Source organism: Bos grunniens, chromosome 7, assembly GCF_055505025.1.
Source record: "Bos grunniens cultivar Pamir isolate PY7600 chromosome 7, Bosgru_T2T1.0, whole genome shotgun sequence".
Taxonomy (NCBI): domain Eukaryota; kingdom Metazoa; phylum Chordata; class Mammalia; order Artiodactyla; family Bovidae; genus Bos; species Bos grunniens.
Genome location: NC_141171.1, coordinates 60,609,979 through 60,633,177, shown reverse-complemented (window position 1 = coordinate 60,633,177; position 23,199 = coordinate 60,609,979). Strand labels below are relative to the sequence as shown.

The window sequence follows — 23,199 nt, the reverse complement described above, 5'->3', positions numbered from 1 at the left end:
AGATGGGACAATACCAGACCACCTTACCTGCCTCCTGAGAAATCTGTATGCAGGCCAAGAAGCAACAGTTAGAACTAGACATAGTTCTAACAGACTGGTTCCAAATTGGGAAAGGAGTACATCAAGGCTGTATACTGTCATCCTGCTTATTTAAGTTATATGCAGAGTACATCATGCGAAATGCCAAGCTGGGTGAAGCACAAGCTGGAATCAAGATTGCCAGGAGAAATATCAATAACTTCAGATATGCAGATGACACCACCCTTATGGCAGAAAGCAAAGAAGAACTAAAGAGCCTCTTGATGAAAGTGAAAGAGGAGAGTGAAAAAGTAGGCTTAAAACTCAATATTCAGAAAACTAAGATCATGGCATCCGGTCCCATCACTTCATGGCAAATAGATGGGGAAACAATGGAAACAGTGAGAGACTTTATTTTCTTGGGCTCCAAAATCACTGCAGATGGTGACTGCAGCCATGAAATTAAAAGATGCTTGCTCCTTGGAAGAAAAATCTATGACCAACCAAGACAGCATATTAAAAAGCAGAGACATTACTTTGCCAACAAAGGTCCATCTAGTCAAAGCTATCATTTTTCCAGTAGTCATGTATGGATGTGAGAGTTGGACTATAAAGCTGAGTGTTGAAGAATTGATGCTTTTGACCTGTGTTGTTGGAGAAGACTCTTGAGAGTCCCTTGGTCAGCAAGGAGATTCAACCAATCCATCCTAAAGGAAATCAGTCCTGAATGTTCATTGGAAGGACTGATGCTGAAGCTGAAACTCTAATACTGTGGCCACCTGATGTGAAGGACAGACTCATTGGAAAAGACCCTGATGCTGGGAAAGACTGAAGGTGGGAGGAGAAGGGGACAACAGAGGATGAGATGATTGGATGGTATCACTGACTTGATGGACATGAGTTTGAACAAGCTTCAGGAGTTGGTGATGGACAAGGAAGCCTGATGTGCTGCAGTCCATGGGGTCACAAAGAGTCGGACACTATTGAGCAACTGAACTGAAAACTGAGAAAAGCTTGAATTGAAAACATTGAAAAAATTGAAAAAAATACATAGTCACACATCCCATTAACCTTGAAAGCTACCACACTGTCACACATCATATAGCCTTTGGAAAACTCTGCTGTGTACCCGTAAGAGAGTGAGAATGAAGAGGGCATGTAAGGTCTCAATACTATGTAAAAGTAGGTGACCTTAGGGGTACCCCTGGAAAGCATCTTGGGGACCCCCAAGCATTCCTGTCCCCAGCCACATCTTTCTGAGAATTGCTGTCCTTCAATAAATGATCTCAGATTGCCAAGCCTTTGTATTCCTTAAATCAGTCTGTCTGTTTCTCCCTCCTTCCTCCTCTTCCTATCTCCCTCTCTTTTGTCTGTGAGGTTTTATCTCACAAATTTCCTCTTGCTGCTATCAGCAAGTGCCTCTTGTGGCAGCATTCTGGTTTCTAAAAGCTCTCCTGCTTCTAAAGTGAGGACAGGTAGTCTCCGAGTGAGATTCGTGCATTTAAAAACACGAGTTTAAGTACCCAAGCATTATAACACCTTTTTTTGCTTTTGTTTTTCCTGGTACTCGATAGGATTTCTAACATGGGCCCTTGACTTCTAAGTGTTTTTTGTTTAACTGATCTGTGATCACAAAAGTCCAAATAGAGCAAAGGAGGGAGCTAAGTAAATCTGGGAGTAGCACATGGGGAGTGAGGAGCTGCTTCATCCTGGTGGCATTGGTTTCTGGAGCCTGTTACGAAGTGGTGGGCAGCAGATGGTGGAGGGAGCGTGAGCCCTGGGAGAAAGCTCAGCCTGTAGCTTTAGTGGGCAAGAACCATTCATTGAGCTGAGTAGTTACCATTATGCTGGGCAGTTAACACACATCATCTCATTTAATCCTCGCAAACTACACAGGTGTCTGTGTTCTATGAGGGAGGAAGCAGAGGCTTAGAGAATTGAGGTCACCCAGCCAGTAAGTTGTAAGGTCAGGCTTTCTGACTTCAAAGCTTCCATTTCCCTGTGACTCTTGAGTCCTCTATCAGAGAACTTGGGCTCAGAGAAAGGGAGGCCAGGTTGGGGCAGGGAGGAGGCGGATGGCCCCTCAAAGCCTGCTTGCTGAGCTGGGTCACTGGGGGTCTTTATCTGGAAGTCCTCTCACTGGATGAGTGGGAGACCCTTATTGTGGGGCTGAGATCCTGCTCAGTGGGTCTTTCTCCACTGAGCCCACTGAACTTTAGAGCCCTAACTATGTCGATCTCAGAGGAAAAAAACAAGTGATTCAAGCTTATACCTGACTTACCAGCAGAATGTCATCCCAGGGAGAAGCTTCTACATCGTGGTTACAAGAAAGCTTTTGGCCAGTAATAGAGTTTTGCCAAGAAAATGCACTGATCATAACAAATACCCTCTTCCAACAACACAAGAGAAGACTGTACATATGGACATCACCAGATGGTCAACACCAAAATCAGACTGATTATATTCTTTGCAGCCAAAGATGGAGAAGCTCTATACAGTCAGCAAAAACAAGACCAGGAGCTGACTGTGGCTCAGATCGTGAACTCCTTATTGCCAAATTCAAACTCAAATTGAAGAAAGTAGGGAAAACCACTAGACCATTCAGGTATGACCTAAATCACATCCCTTATGATTATACAGTAGAAGTGAGAAATAGATTTAAGGGCCTAGATCTGATAGATAGAGTGCCTGATGAACTATGGAATGAGGTTCGTGACATTGTACAGGAGACAGGGATCAAGACCATCCCCATGGAAAAGAAATGCAAAAAAGCAAAATGGCTGTCTGGGGAGGCCTTACAAATAGCTGTGAAAAGAAGAGAAGCGAAAAGCAAAGGAGAAAAGGAAAGATACAAGCATCTGAAGGCAGAGTTCCAAAGAATAGCAAGAAGAGATAAGAAAGCCTTCCTCAGCGATCAATGCAAAGAAATAGAGGAAAACAACAGAATGGGAAAGACTAGAGATCTCTTCAAGAAAATTAGAGATACCAAGGGAACATTTCATGCAAAGATGGGCGCGATAAAGGACAGAAATGGTATGGACCTAATAGAAGCAGAAGATATTAAGAAGAGATGGCAAGAATACACAGAAGAACTGTACAAAAGAGATCTTCACAACCCAGATAATCATGATGGTGTGATCACTGACCTAGAGCCAGACATCCTGGAATGTGAAGTCAAGTGGGCCTTAGAAAGCATCACTACGAACAAAGCTAGTGGAGGTGATGGAATTCCAGTTGAGCTCTTTCAAATCCTGAAAGATGATGCTGTGAAAGTGCTGCACTCAATATGCCAGCAAATTTGGAAAAACTCAGCAGTGGCCACAGGACTGGAAAAGGTCAGTTTTCATTCCAATCCCAAAGAAAGGCAATGCCAAAGAATGCTCAAACTACCACACAATTGCACTCATCTCACACGCTAGTAAAGTAATGCTCAAAATTCTCCAAGCCAGGCTTCAGCAATATGTGAACCGTGAACTTCCTGATGTTCAAGCTGGTTTTAGAAAAGGCAGAGGAACCAGAGATCAAATTGCCAACATCCACTGGATCATGGAAAAAGCAAGAGCGTTCCAGAAAAACATCTATTTCTGCTTTATTGACTATGCCAAAGCCTTTGACTGTGTGGATCACAATCAACTGTGGAAAATTCTGAAAGAGATGGGAATACCAGAACACCTGATCTGCCTCTTGAGAAATTTGTATGCAGGTCAGGAAGCAACAGTGAGAACTGGACATGGAACAACAGACTGGTTCCAAATAGGAAAAGGAGTATATGTCAAGGCTGTATATTGTCACCCTGCTTATTTAACTTATATGCAGAGTACATCATTAGAAACGCTGGACTGGAAGAAACACAAGCTGGAATCAAGATTGCCGGGAGAAATATCAATAACCTCAGATATGCAGATGACACCACCCTTATGGCAGAAAGTGAAGAGGAACTAAAAGCCTCTTGATGAAAGTGAAAGTGGAGAGTGAAAAAGTTGGCTTAAAGCTCAACATTCAGAAAACGAAGATCATGGCATCTGGTCCCATCACTTCATGGCAAATAGATGGGGAAACAGTGGAAACAGTGTCAGACTTTATTTTTCTGGGCTCCAAAATCACTGCAGATGGTGACTGCAGCCATGAAATTAAAAGACGCTTACTCCTTGGAAGGAAAGTTATGACCAACCTAGATAGCATATTCAAAAGCAGAGACATTACTTTGCCAACAAAGGTTCGTCTAGTCAAGGCTATGGTTTTTCCTGTGGTCATGTATGGATGTGAGAGTTGGACTGTGAAGAAGGCTGAGCGCCGAAGAATTGATGCTTTTGAACTGTGGTGTTGGAGAAGACTCTTGAGAGTCCCTTGGACTGCAAGGAGATCCAACCAGTCCATTCTGAAGGAGATCAGCCCTGGGATTTCTTTGGAAGGAATGATGCTAAAGCTGAAACTCCAGTCCTTTGGCCACCTCATGCGAAGAGTTGACTCATTGGAAAAGACTCTGATGCTGGGAGGGATTGTGGGCAGGAGGAGAAGGGGACGACAGATGGCATCACTGACTCGATGGATGTGAGTTTGAGTGAACTCCAGGAGTTGGTGATGGACAGGGAGGCCTGGCATACTGCGATTCATGGGGTCGCAAAGAGTCGGACACGACTGAGCGACTGAACTGAACTGAACTGTTCTTTAAAGACAATAAGGACTCTCCCCCCAAAGCTAGCTTTCAGGTGTGGTGAATACAGATGTGCCTTTGAGAGTACCTTCGTCTTTAATACCGTAGAATTCAAACCACAAGGATTTAAGCTATCAAAGAATTTAATTTGGAGAGAAATCATATACGTATAATGATGCTTATGACAAATGGTCATACCTCTCCCAGGGTTTTGCTGGACCTCCTATCTGAGAGTCTCATTTAGTAGGCTCTATACTAGGACCCAGGAATCTACATTTTTAAGGAGTATTCCAGGTGATTCCAAGGTTAAACCTCTGAAAAATATGCCACCAGAAAACCTACTAGAGGGCATGTCCGTGAACATACAGACTGTGGGAAGACCTCCCTCTTCCTTAAAAAATTGTCATTAGACATCTCTTTCTGAAACAACTGAGTGAAGGTGGGAATAAGAGCCCCTGCAGACGACTGTAACTAGCTGGAACATGAAGTCTTGCTTGGGAGAGCACAGTGATTAGGGCTTTGGGGCAAGACCTCTGAGCTGGACTTCTTGTGCTGCCACTTCCGAGTTGTACAAAGATGGGCACATTAGAGAGCTCTGAGCCATGGTTTTCTCATGTGTAAAGTGAGAATACTGGGGTCCCAGCCTCCTAGGCTGGGGTAACTAGGTTAAGATTATGCTTGCAGGGCACTTTGTTCGGTGCTGTGCCTGGAGCCATCAACAGGGCCACATTATTGTTGTTGCTGCTTCCTAATATTCCCCAGAATTGTGCACATCCAGAGTATTGACCAGATAGTATTTAGTGACAGATTTGCTATAGTTGTGGTAACAGACTTTGTGAGGACATGTCTTAATCTGTGCCTCAATCACAGTAGATGCCCAACAAGCATCCATTCATTGAATATTTTGATGACCCAGTCTAACACTCTGATTTTAAAGATGTGGAATGTGAGGGTTCAAGAGTTTATGTGACTTAGCTACAGTCACACAACTAATTGAAAATAAGAATATCTAGTGTTAGATTTACACTAGGTTTGATGCTTGTATGTCATAGAAGAGTGGCTAAGAGCTCAGGGTATACAAATCTGGGCCCCCACCCAGCTCTGCCATTTTCTGCTTGGGGAAACGTCTTAACTTTTCTTAGCATTCAATTCTTCATCTGTAAACAGTGGGGGTAAAACAGTAGCTTCTGCGCATGATTGCTATAGAGATGAAATAAAAAGATACATATGGTGCTCAGTGATCTCAATGGCATTCTCTTCATTTGTGTAACTCCCCAACAGATTCAGGTGTGCTAGGCACAAGGGAAGGGAGTTCTCAGGGCAGGAGGACATTGTGGGATTCTGTAAGCACCCTCCTCCCCACATGGACTGTTCATGGCCCTGGGCCTGACACTGAGCGTGTGTGGTTATGGCAGTTGGAGGTGGTAGAGCCCCTTTTGGAGAAGGCAATGGCACCCCACTCCAGTACTCTTGCCTGGAAAATCCCATAGACGGAGGAGCCTGGTAGGCCGCAGTCCATGGGGTCACTAAGAGTCGGACACGACTGAGCGACTTCACTTTCACTTTTCACTTTCATGCATTGGAGAAGGAAATGGCAACCCACTCCAGTATTCTTGCCTGGAGAATCCCAGGGACGGGGGAGCCTGGTGGGCTGCTGTCTATGGGGTCTCACAGAGTTGGACACGACTGAAGCGACTTAGCAGTAGCAGCAGAGCCCCTTTTCTCAGAGTGCTCCCCTCCCAAGGACTCCCTCCATGCCATGTGGAGGGCCAGCATCTTTCAGCTGGAGGGGCAGTGATACAGCCCAGAATCCTGTCCCTGCCATCCCAGGAAAAATCTCCACTAGTTCCTACCCCACCCACCTCCCATCTTTGCTCCTGGTCCAGGTCATCTCTGGTGTCTGTGGGCAGACGGGGCATCAGGACAAGGTTTCCTTTTATGATTAGATTTTATTTAGAACCATGAATACATTTCATTGATCTTGTTTGGTTTAGTTGAGCCTTAGGGAGGTACAGTGAATTCCAATCAAGAAAAACCAGGGAGAAGTAGTCTAATCATTGTTATAAGTCTTCATTTTTTTTTTTTTTAACCAGGTGGGACAGAGAGGGGGCATAGAAATCCGAGTTGATAACTGTTCACAGGGATGCAAAAAAGTTTGTCAAATAAAATTAGAATCCTACTTAAAAATTTATCTAAGGTTATACCACTCTGTGCTTATTGTTCCTGGTGAATACCCAACTAAGACTAAGATCAGTTTTCTGTCTGCTCCTCCACCCTCCCCACCTAAGTGAAAACAGTATGAGGTGGTAGAGAGCAGAAATTTAAGCCACAGGAAAAAAGCACTGCCACCTGTTCCCAGGACTGCATCCCTGGTGCAGTCTAAGTGAAACCTTGAAGCAAAAGGCCTCCATTACAACCAGTATGGGCTCCCAGTGCAAAGAAGGTCAGATTTATTTAGAGATCTGAAAGGTAAAAGGTCTAATTTCCATGACAAAAAGCAAGTAAATAACACATCTTCAGCAAGCCACAGGAATAAGAAACCCTGTTTGGGTTCCTACCTAGTCAGCTGGTGGGCTCTTTGACTTGTGATCTCATTGCCGGGCACCTTTTAGTCTCTGAAATTTACAAAAATGCTTGGAAACAGCTTGCAAGTTATAATCTCATTAAATGCAAAGCAGTAGGAGGAAACCAATTTCTCTTTTCCCCACTTCACTACTTGACAAGCCTCTTTAGGACAAAAACAACTCATACTTCTTTGTTATCAAAGTCAGAGAAAATGCAAACAATGTAGTTGAAAAATGAAAAATAGGAAGAGTTGTCGGAATGTGGTTTTATGATGTTAGAGATGACATTTAGTAAACTGTTTTAACAGCCTAGCATGTCAATGAGGTATGACCCATTATAGCAGTGGGGAGTTAACTCACCTTAGAAAGGAAAGCAGTATACTTAGTAGAGGTGGTCTCAACAGTTGGGTAGGAGGAAGGAAGGAAAGAGGAGACTTTACTGTGGCCTTCCAACCCTGCATGCCCTTCCAGACAGACCTTTCTCCAGGCTGCTTTCTGCTCTGTTCCTCAGCCTCTTAACCCCAGGTCTCTGCATATGTGGTTCCCTCTTCCTGTCAGAATTCCCTTCTCCTCCTAACCAGTAATGGCCCCCTCCAGCCCTCTACTCACTCATGACTTTCTCACAGACCTACACTGTCCTCCTGACCACATACACTCCCTCTATTTTATGCTGTCATAGCATCACTCTCCCTGTGGTAATTCTTGTGGTGAAATGTTACGCTTTTCACTGGCTCTCTGGATGGATCCCTGGATGAAAAACTTGAGGATGCAGAACCCATGGGACTGACTGTGAGGGAATTGAGTATCTGAGGATTTTGGTGTTGGTGAAGGTCCTGGAACCAATTCCCTGCAGATCCCAGAGGATGGCTGTATTTAAATACGTATATCTCTTATTAGCATCTGGTATATCTCTGATTAGCATCTGTTTCCCCCACTTGAGCCTTAACTTCTTGAGGGTAAGAATAGGGCAAGCTTTTGCTAGTGCCTGACATAGAATACATGCTTAAGTATTTGTGGAATGAGTAAATTCTTGAAGCAAAGTTTTCTTAAGAGTTGATAAAGTCCAACAGCTAGTTATACAAAAGCTATGACAAACCTAGACAGCAAATTTAAAAGCAGAGACATTACTTTGCCAACAAAGGTCTGTGTAGTCAAAGCTATGGTTTTTCTAGTAGTGATGTATGGATATGAGAGTTGGACCATAAGAAAGGCTGAGTGCTGAAGAACCGATGCTTCTGAACTGTGGTGTTGGAGACAACTCTTGAGAGTCCCTTGGACTGCAAGGGGATCAAACCAGTCAATTCTAAAGGAAATCAATTCTGAACATTCACTGGAAGGACTGATGCTGAAACCCTAATACTTTGGTCACCTGATGCGAAGAGCTGACTCATTGGAAAAGAGCCTGATGCTGGGAAAGATTGAAGGCAGGAGGAGAAGGGGACGACAGAGGATGAGATGGTTGGATGGCATCACCAACTCGATGGACATGAGTTTGAGCAAGCTCCAGGAGATGGTGAAGGACAGGGAAACCTGGGTGTGCTGCAGTCCAGGGGGTTGCAAAGAATTGGACACGACTGAGCGACTAAATAACACTGACAACTAGTTAATGTCTAGGTAACCATGTTTGGTCTCATGGTGACTCAGGATAATAAAAAAGATGCTTGAAAGAAAAAAAAAACAACAGGTAGCAAAAAGCCCAGGGTACAAAAGGGAGCAGAAGCCCAATTTCTCATGTGGCTAAGCTCCCCAAACCCTGTTTGTTTGAACTTGTACCCCTCGTGTGAATATGGTTTCCAGTTGGTTTAGCGATGCATGTTTTGTAGTTTGTGGATTTTAATCCTAACATAGTAACATTAATATAGGAACTATGTGAGTTCAAGTCTTATTCCCGTTTTCTAGCTGTATACCTTTGGGATAATTACATAACTCCCTGATGTACATCATTGGTGACCTGTGAAGCTTATCTACCTCAACAGTGAGCCCTAGTACAGTGAGAATGTGCCTAAAACAGTGTCTGGCACACAGTAAATACTCAGTACATGTTAGCTGTTTACATTATTCTTCCTTTACTATTATATGTTATACCCTGCTTTAAGCGATTTACATGTGTTCTTTACATAATTATGAATTTTGGTAAATTCTTAATGAAATTCATAACTTAATTCTTACAGATGTGGGAACTGAGGACTGCAGAATGGGAAGAATCCTGAGGCCATTTGGAGATGCCTCTCCCAGTGCTCCTTCAGAATGCTGCGTGCATCTATGCTAAGTCCTGCATTAACTCTGCAGAGAGGCCCCCAGCCACACAGGTGAGGCTGAGGGAATTGACCCCTCACTTCATGGGTACAGAAATGCTTCATTCCTCTGCCCGGTTTCTTCCAAGTTATTGCAGATCTACCCATCTGGGGCCATGAAGATGTCTCACTTCCTTCCTCTGAATTTACAAGCACTTCACGGAGTCCAAATGAAGGCCAAACAGTGGGCAGGACGTTGGAGGGGACCTCACTGGTTGGACTAGCATTGTTGATCACTAAAACAAATACATCCTGTTGTCCTAGAGCATACAGGGAAGACCGTGGTTCATGTGGGCTGGGAAAGAATAGAAAAGGAGCAGTAAAGAAACCCAGCTGCAAAGCCAATGCCTTGTGCTGACTGCTTTCCAGGAGTTAAATATAGCTCCTGTGTGAGGCAGGCAGAGGGTTGTCGAGGTCACCTTGAAAGGCTTTTGTGTGTGATAAGTACAGCTTATGCAGGAAACAGAATATCCTTTATGCTGAAGAGAATAGTACAGTTTGACTCCTTGGGAGAGAAGCCCAGAATCCTGAGGGAGGTGGAAAAGAAGAGTGGAGGATCTGGGATTTGGTAGGAGAACCGACTCTTTGGAAAAGACCCTGATGCTGGGAAAGACTGAAGGCAAGAGGAGAAGGGGATGACAGAGGATGAGATGGTTGGATGGCATCACTGATGCGATGGACATGAGTTTGAGTAGGCTCTGGGAATTCGTGATGGACAGGGAAGCCTGGCATGCTGTAGTCGATGGGGTTGCAAAGTCGGACACGGCTGACCGACTGAACTGACCTGAGGAGAGTATCTGGTTTGGGTTCTGACTCCTCCCACTTGCTAGTGTGGAATTGGGTAAATCAGCCCCTCAGAGCATCATCTTCCTGTTCTGGAAGAAGGGATTTAGAATCCTTGTGTGTGGGAATCCTTTGTGGGAGGGGAAATGGGCAATGGTGGGGTAAGGGTTTGTAAACTGTGGGGATTCTTACTGGGGATCCTCTGTGGCACAGTTCTGTGATGTACTCTTGTTTCAGGAAGGTAAAAGGTCAGGGAGGTGGCAGGTCAGTGGGGAAGCAGGTTGTGGGGATGTTTTGGGGTGACTGTGTTCTGGGAGGTGGGCCAGGGTGACAAGCTCATGGAAGCCCTGCATCTTAATGGCCTTTTGAGCAGCAGCTCTGCCCATGTCTTGTCATCCACCAGGACAGCTCTCATTCTGAACACCTTGTTTCTCAGCCCTGGATGGCCAGGGAAGTGGTAGTTCCCCCTCATTAAGACATTTCCAGACAAGAGTGGGGTGGGGCAAGGAAATAGCTTTTGGCAGTGGGGCTAGATTCTCCCAGAATTGTTCCTTTGTGTGCAGATTCCTCCCTGTTTGGCTCACAAAGGAAATGGTTCCAGGAGGAAGTGGAAAACTGTGACACACACATGCTCAGCCCTCACACACAAGATGGCAGCTGTTTCCGCTTGGTGGAAGTCCCTACCGTCTCCTTCACTGAATGGGGTGGCTTGGGATACCGGATGATAAAGGCAGGGTGTGTTTTTGAGCTCTTAAGTGATGTTCCAGATGTTATGCTAAGCATTTTGCATGGATTACCTCATTTAATTCTCATAATGGCCCTGTGAGGTAGTTACTGTTCTCACCCTCTGTTTTATACATAAACCAAGTGAGGCTCAGAGGCTCAATTGTTTGTTTAAAGGCACATGGCAAAAAGAACCTAGACCTAAGTCTAGGGCCTAAACTCCTAACTGTCGCATCATAATTCTTTCTGGCCACCTTCTTCTAAAAGAGGTTCCCTATCTCTGAAGCTTGGTAGAACCACCAGTGAGCCACTCATGACCACTCCCCACTAGTGTCCCTTCATAGGATGGGTGCCTAGTCTGAGGCCTAGATGGAGCTGGGCTTGCCGTTCTGAGAAGTTTGAGTTTGAGAAGCTATCTTACAGTTGCCTGCAACAGACACTGAGGATGTCTGGCTAGGGGTTTGCGAATAATGCTGATAATAATAAAGATAGTCAACGATGACAGCGAACGTTTATTGAACACATTTTACAAAGTGGGCCTAGCACTTACATTTCTTTAATAAATTAGGACCTCAAGTGGACAAAAATTGGATTAATCCTAATCGTTGTTTCGTGAGATACTGTCATCATTGGTCCATGCATGCTTCATTTTTATTTATTTATGTAATCAGTTATTTTTGCTAATGTAGTAAGTACCCACAAGTCCACCATTCAAAGCGGAATCCTGGATCTAGACAATATCATACATCTAACTATGATCTCATGCTTCTGCTTACCCTTTCGCAGTCTGTCATCCTGAATGCTGTATTCACCACATCCTTGTTTTCCCTTATAGATTGCAACTAGATTTACCCATAAAAATTTTAGTTGTTATAAAAGCCGGGAGAAATATCAATAACCTCAGGTATGCAGATGAACCACCCTTATGGCAGAAAGTGAAGAGGAACTAAAAAGGCTCTTGATAAAAGTGAAAGAGGAGAGTGAAAAAGTTGGCTTAAAGCTCAACATTCAGAAAACTAAGATCATGGCATCTGGTCCCATCATTTCATGGGAAATAGATGGGGAAACAGTGGAAACAGTGTCACATTTTATTTTTGGGGGCTCCAAAATCACTGCAGATGGTGATTGCAGCCATGAAATTAAAAGATGCTTACTCCTTGGAAGGAAAGTTATGACCAACCTAGATAGCATGTTAAAAAGCAGAGACATTACTTTGCCAACACAGGTCCGTCTGGTCAAGGCTATGGTTTTTCCAGTGGTCATGTATGGATGTGAGAGTTGGACTGTGAAGAAAGCTGAGTGCCGAAGAATTGATGCTTTTGAACTGTGGTGTTGGAGAAGACTCTTGAGAGTCCCTTGGACTGCAAGGAGATCCAACCAGTCCATCCTAAAGGAGATCAGTCCTGGGTGTTCATTGGAAGGACTGATGTTGAAGCTGAAACTCCAGTACTTTGGCCGCCTGATGTGAAGAGGTGGCTCATTTGAAAAGACCCTGATGCTGGGAAGGATTGAGGGCAGGAGAAGAAGGGGATGACAGAGGATAAATGATTGGATGGCATCACTGACTCAATGGACATGGGTTTGGGTAAACTCCAGGAGTTGGTGATGGACAGGGAGGCCTGGCGTGCTGCGATTCATGGGGTCACAAAGAGTCGGACAGGACTGAGAGACTGAACTGAACTGAAACTTTATTAAAAGGGCATAATGTTATTGGTAACTTTTTGTGACTTTTTTCTTACTGTGATACTGCTAAGATTTATCCATATCGTTGCCTGTCATTGTGTTCATTTATTGTGCTGTATGATACTCCATTGTGAGGATATTCTCCATGGCTAACACTCTGTGCCTATTATGTTTATTTCATCTTTGCAGCAACTGCATATAGTAGGAGCTCTTCTTATCTCAGTTTTACTGACAAGAAACTAAGGCCTAGAGAGGCTGAAGAGCTTGCTGGAGGTCATAGGTGCCAGGTTCACATCTTTCTGGCCTTCACTGTTCGCTGTGTTTTGGTGTAGAGGGAAAAACACAGGAGTTGGAGCCAAAAACCTAGGGCTCAAGCTCCATGCTTACTGGCTGTGTGGGCTCGGGCAAGTTGCCTCTATGTCCTCAGCATTAAAGTGGAGTGATGGTAACTGCTTTATCTCTCAGGCCTGTTGTGAGACTCAAACCTGACAGTATCTGTGGAAAGTGATAGTAAACAGTCTGTAAACAGAAGTTTTTATAAATTGGTATGTTGTGATTAATGATCACATTAATGATCACATGTGTGTCATCTGCTCCACCTTTTCCTCAATCAAACAACAGAATGTGTGTAGGATTCAAGACATGAGCATCCCTATTCAGAAAAGCAAGGGTTAGGTTGACAATCAGCCCATAGAAACCTTCGTGTGATTAAAGAATTATAAAATTATCAACAGAGGCCTCAGGCTGCACTAATGGGAACAGTGTATTTATCTTTGTTCTGTTCAGTAGAGTTTAAAAACTTTTTTTTTTTTTTTTTTTTTACTATTTATTACCTATTTTCAATATCTGAGCCCCCACCCCACTACTGTTTGCTCGTGGTGTTTCCTTTGCATGTCTTGTTCTCCAGCTACTATACTGTATGACCCCGGGCAGGTTACTTCACTTTTCTGAGTCTCCACATCTGAATAATGGGGATAATAATAATTACATCTTACAGGGCTGTCATGAGGGTCCAGTGAGGTGTTGTATGAACTGCTTAGAACAGTTCCTGACACATACCAAACTGACTAATGTCATTATTTAAACTCTCCCCTATTCCCTAGATGGTGCCCATTTATTCTTTGAGAATTAGTTTAGAGGCCACTTCCTCCAGGAGGCCTGTCCTGCTCTTCTGGACAAGTGAGGTTACCTGTTAAGAGCCTCCAGGGCAGACAGTTCGTTCAATGACCTCCATTAAAGTGTGAACTGTGAGAGTAGAGATGCTGCCTGATTTAATATCTGCTGCTGCTCCCTGGTGCCCAGTACCGTAATGGGCACAAAGCACATGCACTACAGAGAGATTAACTAACAGCCCAGAATTCAGAGGAACAACCACAGGTTAGGCAGAGGGCTGCTAATTCTGCCTGTGACAGCCTTCTCCAAGAGCAGAAAGGCTTACAGCGATGGGGGAAGAGGCAAGAGGAGGCAGACTTGTTCCCTTGGGCTCTGGAGGACAGTCCAGACCAGCGGTGGCAGCTCCCAGACCATATTATTAGGTCCACTATATGTAGGAACTTTCCAGAAATTTGAACTAAGAAGAGAGCCAGCTATCCCTTCCAAGAGGGGCTGAGTCTTGGTGGACTGCCTCTTGGCAGGAAGGTGGGGGTGAGTTAGTATAGTGGGTAATTGTGACACCGGTGACTACGGTGAGAAGCACACAGAATCACACCTGGGGTTTGTCCTTCCTAGCCCAGCGACCCCGGGCAGGTGACATCAGTTTTCTCATCTGTGAGGCAGAGGTAATAAGACCACTCATGTCGGAAGGTTGTGGTGAGCAGAAAGGGAGATAACGTAGAAAAAGTGTTAAGCTCTGTGCCAAGCACATATGAGACCTCCTACAAAGGTTGGTTGTTACTATTAATGTTGTTGATGTTAGTAATCACAGGGGATTCAGGTATCTCCCAGAGTTTAGTCTAGATATTCTAGGTGGGAGGCTAAAGGTTCTGCTCAGAATGGCCACCCTGCCTGCTGCCCAGGTGGTAAGTCCATCCTCTTCCCTCTCTTCCTTCCTTCCTTCCCCTTGCTTGCAAAAGCCTTCCAGTGCTAACCTTGGATCATGTTCTGGGCCAGGCCCCTGTGAGTGCAGCCCACAGGGAGCCGAGCCACCCCTGGGAGGCTTTGGGAGATGCCCAGAGTGATTTCCTGCCTCCAGAGCTGGGGGTGAGATTGAGAAAATGATGCTTAAAGGTCCCGGGAATGACTGTCTTGAGTCTTGAAGAACCCTGGACAGATGTCTCCTCTGCTCTCCCATGAGATCAACAATTCTACATGCTCTCTTTGAAAGTGGACGGAGTGTGAAGTTTTCTGTTTTTCTGTTCTTAAATAGGAAGGTGAGGTAGTCTTACGAAGTTTGCTGCTCACATGCAGTATTTGCTGCAGTTCCTAACTGGTCTCCTTTCTCTAATCTCTCCCTTTCTACTCTAATGTGAGCTTTAATTTTCCCTAAGTGGCAACACACAGCATAACCCCCTCCTGCTCACACGGCTTCAGAGCTCCCCAGGGCCTAGACACCAGTTTCCTTTGTGACTCAGATGATGAAAGAGCTTCCTATGCTCCCTATACTCCCTGTGGTTTATTCCCTCTGTAATTCCATCCCTTTCCAGGATGGGCAGGCAAGAAGTGAGAGGAATCCATCCTGATTTTTAAAGAAAGGTGATCATTTAAAGAAAGGAGATCATTTATAGAAGTGTTGTTTAAACATTGGCTTTTTTTTTTTTTTAATTGTGTGCTTCCTGCATGCTGACTGCTTTTCTTGCAGAAATCCAATTGTCCCCCATAGTCAGACAGGAGATTGTTATCTCCATTTTTAGCTGAAGAAACTGAGACCCGGTATTAAATAGAAGGAGCAGAGGGGATTCAAACCCTGGCAACCTGACACCGCAGCCAGTGCACTCGGCTCCCACAGTATGCTGCCTCTATTATTAGTTACCAGTCACAGCCACAGTTGTGGACCTGGAGGATAAAGCCCTTCTTGAGGCCCCATTTACCTCTGCCTGCTTCTCTGGGCTGTAGGCACACTGACCAGCCTGTGCTCTGAGCACGGCTTCTGTGCCTCTCCCCTTCCAACTCGCCATTGTCTCTACTTAGAATGCTAATCCCCCAGTGTTTCTGAGGTTCCTGGCTAAAAAGTGTCCCTTGAGTCTTCTGAGCCTTTATGTATTCTCTTTGATGGACACTAACCAGATATGACTTCATGTCACAGACATTGGTGACAGTCTTAGTTTTTCTGCCTCACTAGGAGGTTTGGGGTGTAGGAACCCTATGCTTCCCCGTTACCCCTTAGAGCTGGTTGCTGGCTGGAGGTGAGGAAATGCGATCGGTCCCTCTGGCTTCCCAGCACACCCCTAGATCAGTTTTCTTTTTGCTTCAAGTAAAGCTTTAAAAAAAAAAAATCCCACTTGGTTTCATGTCGGCTGGATCTACCCTTTGCAAACTCTTCAACAAGAATGGGCAGGAAGAATAAATATTTATTCTACAAATGAATAAATCTGATTCCATCTTCAAAAGAAAGACTTAGTATAAATTATCATAATTTCTCCATTCTAAGATTTCACTGATTTAAAGATATTTTATCTATTAAATAATAGTTTTTTGAAAAAAGAAAACAGAAAAAATGAACAAATTGATGTAGCAAATTTACAATGTTCTTTCAAAAGTATGTTTGGTATCAATGAAATATTTTTAAGAATATGGTCCAATTCAATTTTGATTTTTTTCTTTTGATTCTGGTGGTCTCAGAAAAAAGTTTTCTAAGCCTTGAGTAGATCACCATGAAGCATAGGCAGGTGTCAGCGGTGTCCCAGCCCTGAACCCCTGGGGTTGCTGGGTCAGCAAGGGCATGTAAAGCCAGTCATGTACCAGTGGCAGCCCTGAGGCCCCCAAGGCCAGTGGACAGGCTTTCTCCCCAGCAGAACTCTGTGCTCCACTGACATCTCTTGACCAAGTCAGTGGTTCTGGGGAAAGCTGACTGGGAGTCCCTCATGTGATCTGAGGCACAACACCACCCCTTGAGCCTCCGTTTCCCCAGCTGTAAAGTGAGAGGCATAAGATTAGACAGGCGGTTTTCAAATGTTCTGCAGATGGAGCTCTGGGGTCTGGGAGGCTTCTTTGGGGGCTGCCTTGGGAGTAGGAAGATGGAGTGGACTGTACTCAGTATTTTCATTCCTACTTCCCCCAAAGCAACTCTTTGTTTAAGATTTTATTTGCAGAAGGATTCTGAGGCTAAATGCAGTTTGAAAAACACTGGTAAATGGCATTCTGGGGCCTTTCCAAATATTAGTCTTGAGTACGTACTCTTGAATGATCTGAGGACAGGGCTTCATTCCTCGGCCTGGACACACCCTCAGAATCTTTCTCACCACAGTACTCTAGGCAGACACTCCCAAACTCGACAGATTAATTCAGGGGTTGGCAAACTTTTTGTGTAAAAGACCAGATAGTACATATTTTAGGCTTTTCAGGCCACATGTGGGCCTCTGTTGCAACTACTCAACTCTGCTCTTTTGGCAAAAAAGCAGCCTTAGACAAAACAAAACGAATGGACGTGGCTGTGGGCCAGTACAACTTTATTTACAAAAAGATGTGGGGGTCTGGATTTGGTCTAACAGCCAAGGTGTACTGCTACCCATGCTGTAACCAACACCTCGACCTGACAGGCGAAGAAACTGAAGCCCAAGGAGGAGATTCAAGTCAGGATCCCTGTACCTTGGTCAGCGAACATGCGTTCAGCGCTCCACACTGCTCACTTAGCCACAACCCTTACCCTGATTTGGACTGTGGGCATCTGAGATTGCATGATTGAGGGAATGGTGCCCAGAAAAGACACGTGCCCCACTTATCCCCTCTCAGGAGATGAGTTTTCCCCTAGGTTCTTAGAGGGCTATAAAAAGCTCCTGAGCTTGCCTCCTGTGGGACGTTCTGTCAGTAAATTCCCCAGAGCTGGAATGACTGCAATGTGGTGCCACATTCTGCCCCCTCTGCAGCCTGACAGCTGTGCAGGGAGAAGAATCAGGGCAGGCAAGCTCTGCACCTCCACCCCCACTTGGGGTGTGGCTGGGATTCCCCGAATGGAATTTTAGGTGGAGGACAAAACCCTGCCTGGGCCCTCCTGGGGCAGGATCTTTGCCAGTTCCAGGAGGATGAATGTTTCTTGAATTCTAAACACCAGAACTACAAGGGCCATAGTGGGAGGAGTGTGAAGGGTAAGAAATAAAGTCTCACACCAGCTGCCTGGTTGTACCATTCACTGATGGAAGCTGTCCCTCCTGGAACTGTTTAGATTCCCTTTCCCTCCCCTGCTTCCCACCTTGAAATCTTCACCTATTAAGTCTTTGTGGCTTATCTGGCAAGTCCTTCACGTAATAGACCTGGGAATGCCTCTCTCCACTGGACAAGCAGTGGCGAGCATGGTAAAAAACTTAGGTTTGGAGGTGGGCAGGGCTGGGTATATAAATTGACCTGTCTAGGCCTTACGTCTTTTCATCTGTAAAATTGGGATATTAAAAAAAAATACATGTATGACACATTTTAAAGTAGGTACTGAAAATAAATTACAGTAAATAAACTTAAAATGCAAACAATGGCAAAGTCATGATGAACATTCCCATCGAATTCTGTTGGGAGGTGTGGTGATGATGAGACTGCAGGGCTCAGAGAAGATAAATATCACAAATATATCAAAAACTTCAAATTATTGTGCATTCACACACTGACATGGGCCACAAACATGCTTTCACAGGAACTGTACTTATCAGTCTACCAACCAGATTTTGCCATAAACTACAAAATTTTTAACACAAAGTTGTATTGACATCTTTCTAATTCATATACATGCCCTAGCTGTGATTTTAAAAAATAGAAACTACACATTGTACAAATACTCTCCCCTCACAACTGCTGGCAACATTTTTGGATGGAATTTCTCCCTCAATAAAATTAATGGCATATTTTATACACATGAAAGTCAAACTGCATCAGCTTCATGATTGTTGAGAGGATTAAATGGCTCAATGTACATATGTAAACTGCCTGACTCATGGTGAGTGCTCAGTTGGCAATTATTATTAAACATCTGTTACATGCTAGACCCTGGAAATAAGATGTAGAGACAGTCTCACAGCACAGGCTTCATATATACACAGAGGAGGCATTTAAGCTAGTACAATACAGTATTCTAAGAACTGAAACTGAGGAGGGTGGTGGTAACCTAAAGTCAGAGGGAAGGTCCAGGGAGGATGTGGCAGATCATTTTCATGGAGGTGATGCTGAGCGTTCTCTTTCAGGGAGAGGGGAAAGCAGAGGCATCTTTTTAACCTCAGTTTTTGCATCTGTCTAACTGGGAGAATGTCTCAGCTGACCAATTCACAAGGCTTTACCAGAGTTAAGTTATTGAAGAGAATCTCAAGGCTGAAAGGGTCCTAGAGAAAGGATTTTAGTGGTTAGTTCTCTGTTTGAATATCCCTGCTATTACACAGGTTCCTTCTGGCCCAGAGTGACCGCGCTGTGGATGACTGCTGAGTGAGAGAAACTGTATGACTGCCAGAGTTGCCCCAGCTCTAAAGGAAGCACTCTGATGAACAACCCCGACACTACGTGGGAATGGACACAATTGGCAAATGTGAAAAGGTTTCTAGAAGTTTAAAGCCTTATAAAAATGTATGTACCTATGTTGCAGAAGTGAGTGGCTGAGCCATTCACTAGGACATGGTATTTCTGCTTCTATGTCCAGATCCATTTCTCTGCTGGCACTGTGTGCTTGGTACATTTATTGTAGGTTTGTCCTCTCAGGCTAGAGTACGCATACCCTGGGAGTCCATGGTGGAAGGCAGGGTGGGGTTAGGGAAAAAACCTTGAGAAAAACACGGTATGTCTCTGCAAGTCCACTGCACAAAGATTTTTTTGGTGGGGGAGTGTGTTTGTTCAGGTATGTTATGGATGATATTAGAAATTTGTTTGGCTTTAGATAAAATGAGACACTTCAAGCTTTCAGAAGCCACTCTGGGTAACAGACCAAACCCTAGAATTTCACTTGGTTGAAAAGTGTGAAAGGCAGTGCTGGAGCAAGTAATCAAGGGAGGTGTTTGAGCAAGGTCAAGGGTCCTGATAAGCCTGTGCATGAAAACAGCAAGCACGTCAGACTTACCTGTGAGCTCTGCAAAAAGTACACATTCCCAAACCTCATTCCAGACCCACTGATCAGACCTCTGGGGGTATATTTTCAGTAGGATCCCTGGAAGATGATGATTCTTCCAGCTGGATTCAAGAACCACAGCTTTAGACAAATAGAGAATAGTTCTTACAGGAGGCTGGAGAGGTGTGAGGAGAAACAGGAAGCTCTTACAGGAGATGACAGGATATTGAAGAAGAAGCCATCCAAGATACATTTTTCAGTAACAGTTAACAGAATTGGGGGTCTGACTGCAGAAAGGGTGAAAGCAAAGGAAATGATGAATAATGACAAAGTCTATGTTTCTGTCCCTAAAATAGGAATCACTGAAATGGAAAATCCTGGAGCTGAAAGTGGCCTTACCCAGCTCTACTCTGTGAACTTTGTATTTTTTCTTTTATTTATTCATTATCTCAGCAGACATTTTTTTGCACATATACTACATGCAAAGCATTATGTTAGATGCTGGAAAAGAATCGTGAACAAGGTAAGAAGGACCCTGCCCTCATAGAGCTCACATTAACAGCTAATTAATTCCTATAATTAATCATTACTGTGAAGATGGCAAAGATCTTGCAAAGATGGGCACAATAAAGGACAGAAATGGTATGGACCTAACAGAAGCAGAAAGTATTAAGAAGAGGTGGCAAGAATACACCGAAGAACTATGCAAAAAAGATCTTCATTACCTAAATAACCACGATGATGTGCTCACTCACCTAGACATCCTGGAATGTGAAGTCAAGTGGGCCTTAGGAAGCATCACTATGAACAAAGCTGGTGGGGGTGATGGAATTCCAGTTGATCTATTTCAAATCCTAAAAGATGATGTTGAGAAAGTGCTGCACTCAACATGCCAGCAAATTTGGAAATCTCAGCAGTGGTCATAGGACTGGAAAAGGTCAGTTTTCATTCCAATCCCAAAGAAAGACAATGCCAAAGAATGTTCAAACTACCCCACAATTGCACTCATCTCACACGCTTGCAAAGTAATGCTCAAAATTCTCCAAGCCAGCCTTCAATAGTACACGAACGGTGAGCTTCCAGATGTTCAAGCTGGATTTAGAAAAGGCAGAGGAACCAGAAATCAAATTGCCAACATCCACTGCATCATTGAAAAAGCAAGAGAGTTCCAGAGAAATACCTACTTCTGCTTTATTGACTATGCCAAAGCCTTTGACTGTGTGGATCACAACAGACTGTGGAAAACTCTTAAAAGAGATGGGAATACCAGACTACCTTACCTGCCTCTTGAGAAATTTGTATACAGGCCAAGAAGCAACAGTTAGAACTGGACATGGTTCTAACAGACTGGTTCCAAATAGGGAAAGGAGTATGTCAGGGCTATATATTGTTACCCAATTTATTTAACTTATATGCAGAATACATCACGTGAAATGCTGGGCTGGATGAAGCACAAGTTGGAATCAAGACTGCTGGGAGAAATATCAATAACGTCAGATACGCAGATGACACCACGCTTATGGCAGAAAGCGAAGAAGAACTAAAGAGCCTCTTCATTTAAGTGAAAGAGGAGAGTGAAAAAGTAGGCTTAAAATTCAACATTAGAAAACTAAGATCATGGTATCTGGTCCCATCACTTCATGGCAAATAGATGGGGAAACAATGGAAACAGTGAGAGACTTTATTTTCTTGGGCTCCAAAATCCCTGCAGATGGTGACTGCAGCCATAAAATTAAAAGACACTTGTTCCTTGGAAGAAAAGCTATGTCCAGCCTAGACAGCATATTAAAAAGCAGAGACATTACTCTGCCAACAAAGGTCCGTCTAGTCAAAGCTATGGTTTTTCCAGTAGTCATGTATGGATGGATGTGAGAGTTGGACTATAAAGAAAGCTGAGTGCCAAAGAATTGATGCTTTTGAACTGTGTTGTTGGAGAAGACTCTTGAGAGTCCCTTGGACTGTAAGGAGATCCAACCAGTTAATCCTAAAGGAAATCAGTCCTGAATATTCATTAGAAGGACTGATGCTGAAGCTGAAATTCTAGTACTTTGGCCACCTGATGCAAAGAACTGACTCATTGGAAAAGACTCTGATGCTGGGAAAGATTGAAGATAGGAGGAGAAGGGGACGACAGAGGATGAGATGGTTGGATGGCATTACTGACTCAATGGACATGAGTTTGAGTAAGCTCTGGAAGCTGGTGATGGAGAGGGAAGCCTGGAGTGCTGCATCCATGGGGTCGCAAATAGTCAGACACTTCTGAGCAATTGAACTGAACTGTGAAGATGGTAACCAGTGAAAAGTACAGAGTGCTAGGGTTAGCTGTAATGGGGATGTAGTGTGGGAGACAGGGAAAGATTGTTTTGAGGAAGTAATATTTGAGCAGATTGCTAGGGATGAGAAGGAAGGAGTTAACCAGGTAAAGATACAAAGGCCATTGTGAGGAGAGTCCACAGTAAGACAGGGGCAGGAGCCCAAAGGGAGCTGGTAAAAGGCAGGGTGGTCCTTGAGGCCACACCACAATTGTAGTCTGTATTTTAAGAACAGTGAGAAAACCACTAAGCAGTTTAAGCACAATCAGATCTATAGATTTAAGTAACTGTCTTTAATTGTATCAGGCCCTCTTCTTCCCATATTTTATCCACGAGCATAGATAATTCATAAGTCCCATTAAAAGCTATGATAGATATACATTTGAATAAAAGATGAATAAAAAGTAAAATATATACATCTACAAGTTCTTTTCTCTATAGTTTTCAAACGGGCTATGCCTATGGAAACCTCTTGAGTGACAGTTGTTCTAATTTACTACTGTGGTCCCCATAGGAGCCATTCTAGGACTCCCCAGTCTGTGTCCACTCAGCCTCTGCTTCATTATGTCTCTGGGCACCTCTTACTCTGTCACTGAATAGCTCTTTTCATTTGTTTGCTTCTTCCACATTGTGCTCCAGTTAGTCTCTGTTTAACCTCTTGTATAGCCTTCTGAAGAGTCTTTCTAATACTCTTCTACAGGACAGCTAGTTTGAGAAATGATCGCATATCCCCCCCTTCAAATTTAGTTTTATTCACAAACAGCCCCATTTCCTTCAATAACTCCTCACATTGTTGTGTTGTTAATAGAAAAAAAGAGAAACAGGAAGGGTGATTTGATTTGGTGGTGAATAAGATGAGTTCACAATTGGGTCACTTGGAGGATGAGTTGACTTCCAAATGGAAATATACCAAAAGCAGGAGTCAGTGCAGGAGTGGAGCTCGACTCATAGCTGAAGATAGACACTGAGAGCAGCCCTCAAAAGAGGCTTGGTTGTCTGT

At 44.0% G+C, this 23,199-nt stretch overlaps 1 protein-coding gene and 1 long non-coding RNA gene across 46 annotated transcripts in view; one reads left to right on the top strand and one right to left on the bottom strand.

Annotated features, from left to right (window-relative positions):
- The window catches only part of LOC147369648 (uncharacterized), a 118,899-nt gene that overhangs the window by 48,510 nt on the left and 47,190 nt on the right, over window positions 1–23,199 (top strand). For 15 of the 40 annotated variants that reach the window (XR_015167708.1, XR_015167706.1, XR_015167696.1 and 12 more), the window contains one exon: window positions 9,408–9,545. This is a non-coding gene — a long non-coding RNA (uncharacterized LOC147369648). Of the gene's footprint in view, window positions 1–9,407; window positions 9,546–11,871; window positions 12,754–19,231; window positions 19,413–20,243; window positions 22,616–23,199 lie in introns of those variants that run through there. The other 25 variants (XR_015167682.1, XR_015167677.1, XR_015167689.1 and 22 more) reach the window with 7 other exon arrangements.
- AFAP1L1 (actin filament associated protein 1 like 1) overlaps window positions 1–23,199 on the bottom strand; it is a 76,118-nt gene that overhangs the window by 45,963 nt on the left and 6,956 nt on the right. For 2 of the 6 annotated variants that reach the window (XM_086412352.1, XM_086412354.1), the window contains exon 2: window positions 20,643–20,741. The exons of the other annotated variants lie outside the window; for them this stretch is intronic. The gene's annotated coding sequence lies outside the window, so the exon portion shown is untranslated. The remainder of the gene's footprint in view (window positions 1–20,642; window positions 20,742–23,199) is intronic. 6 annotated transcript variants of the gene reach the window in all.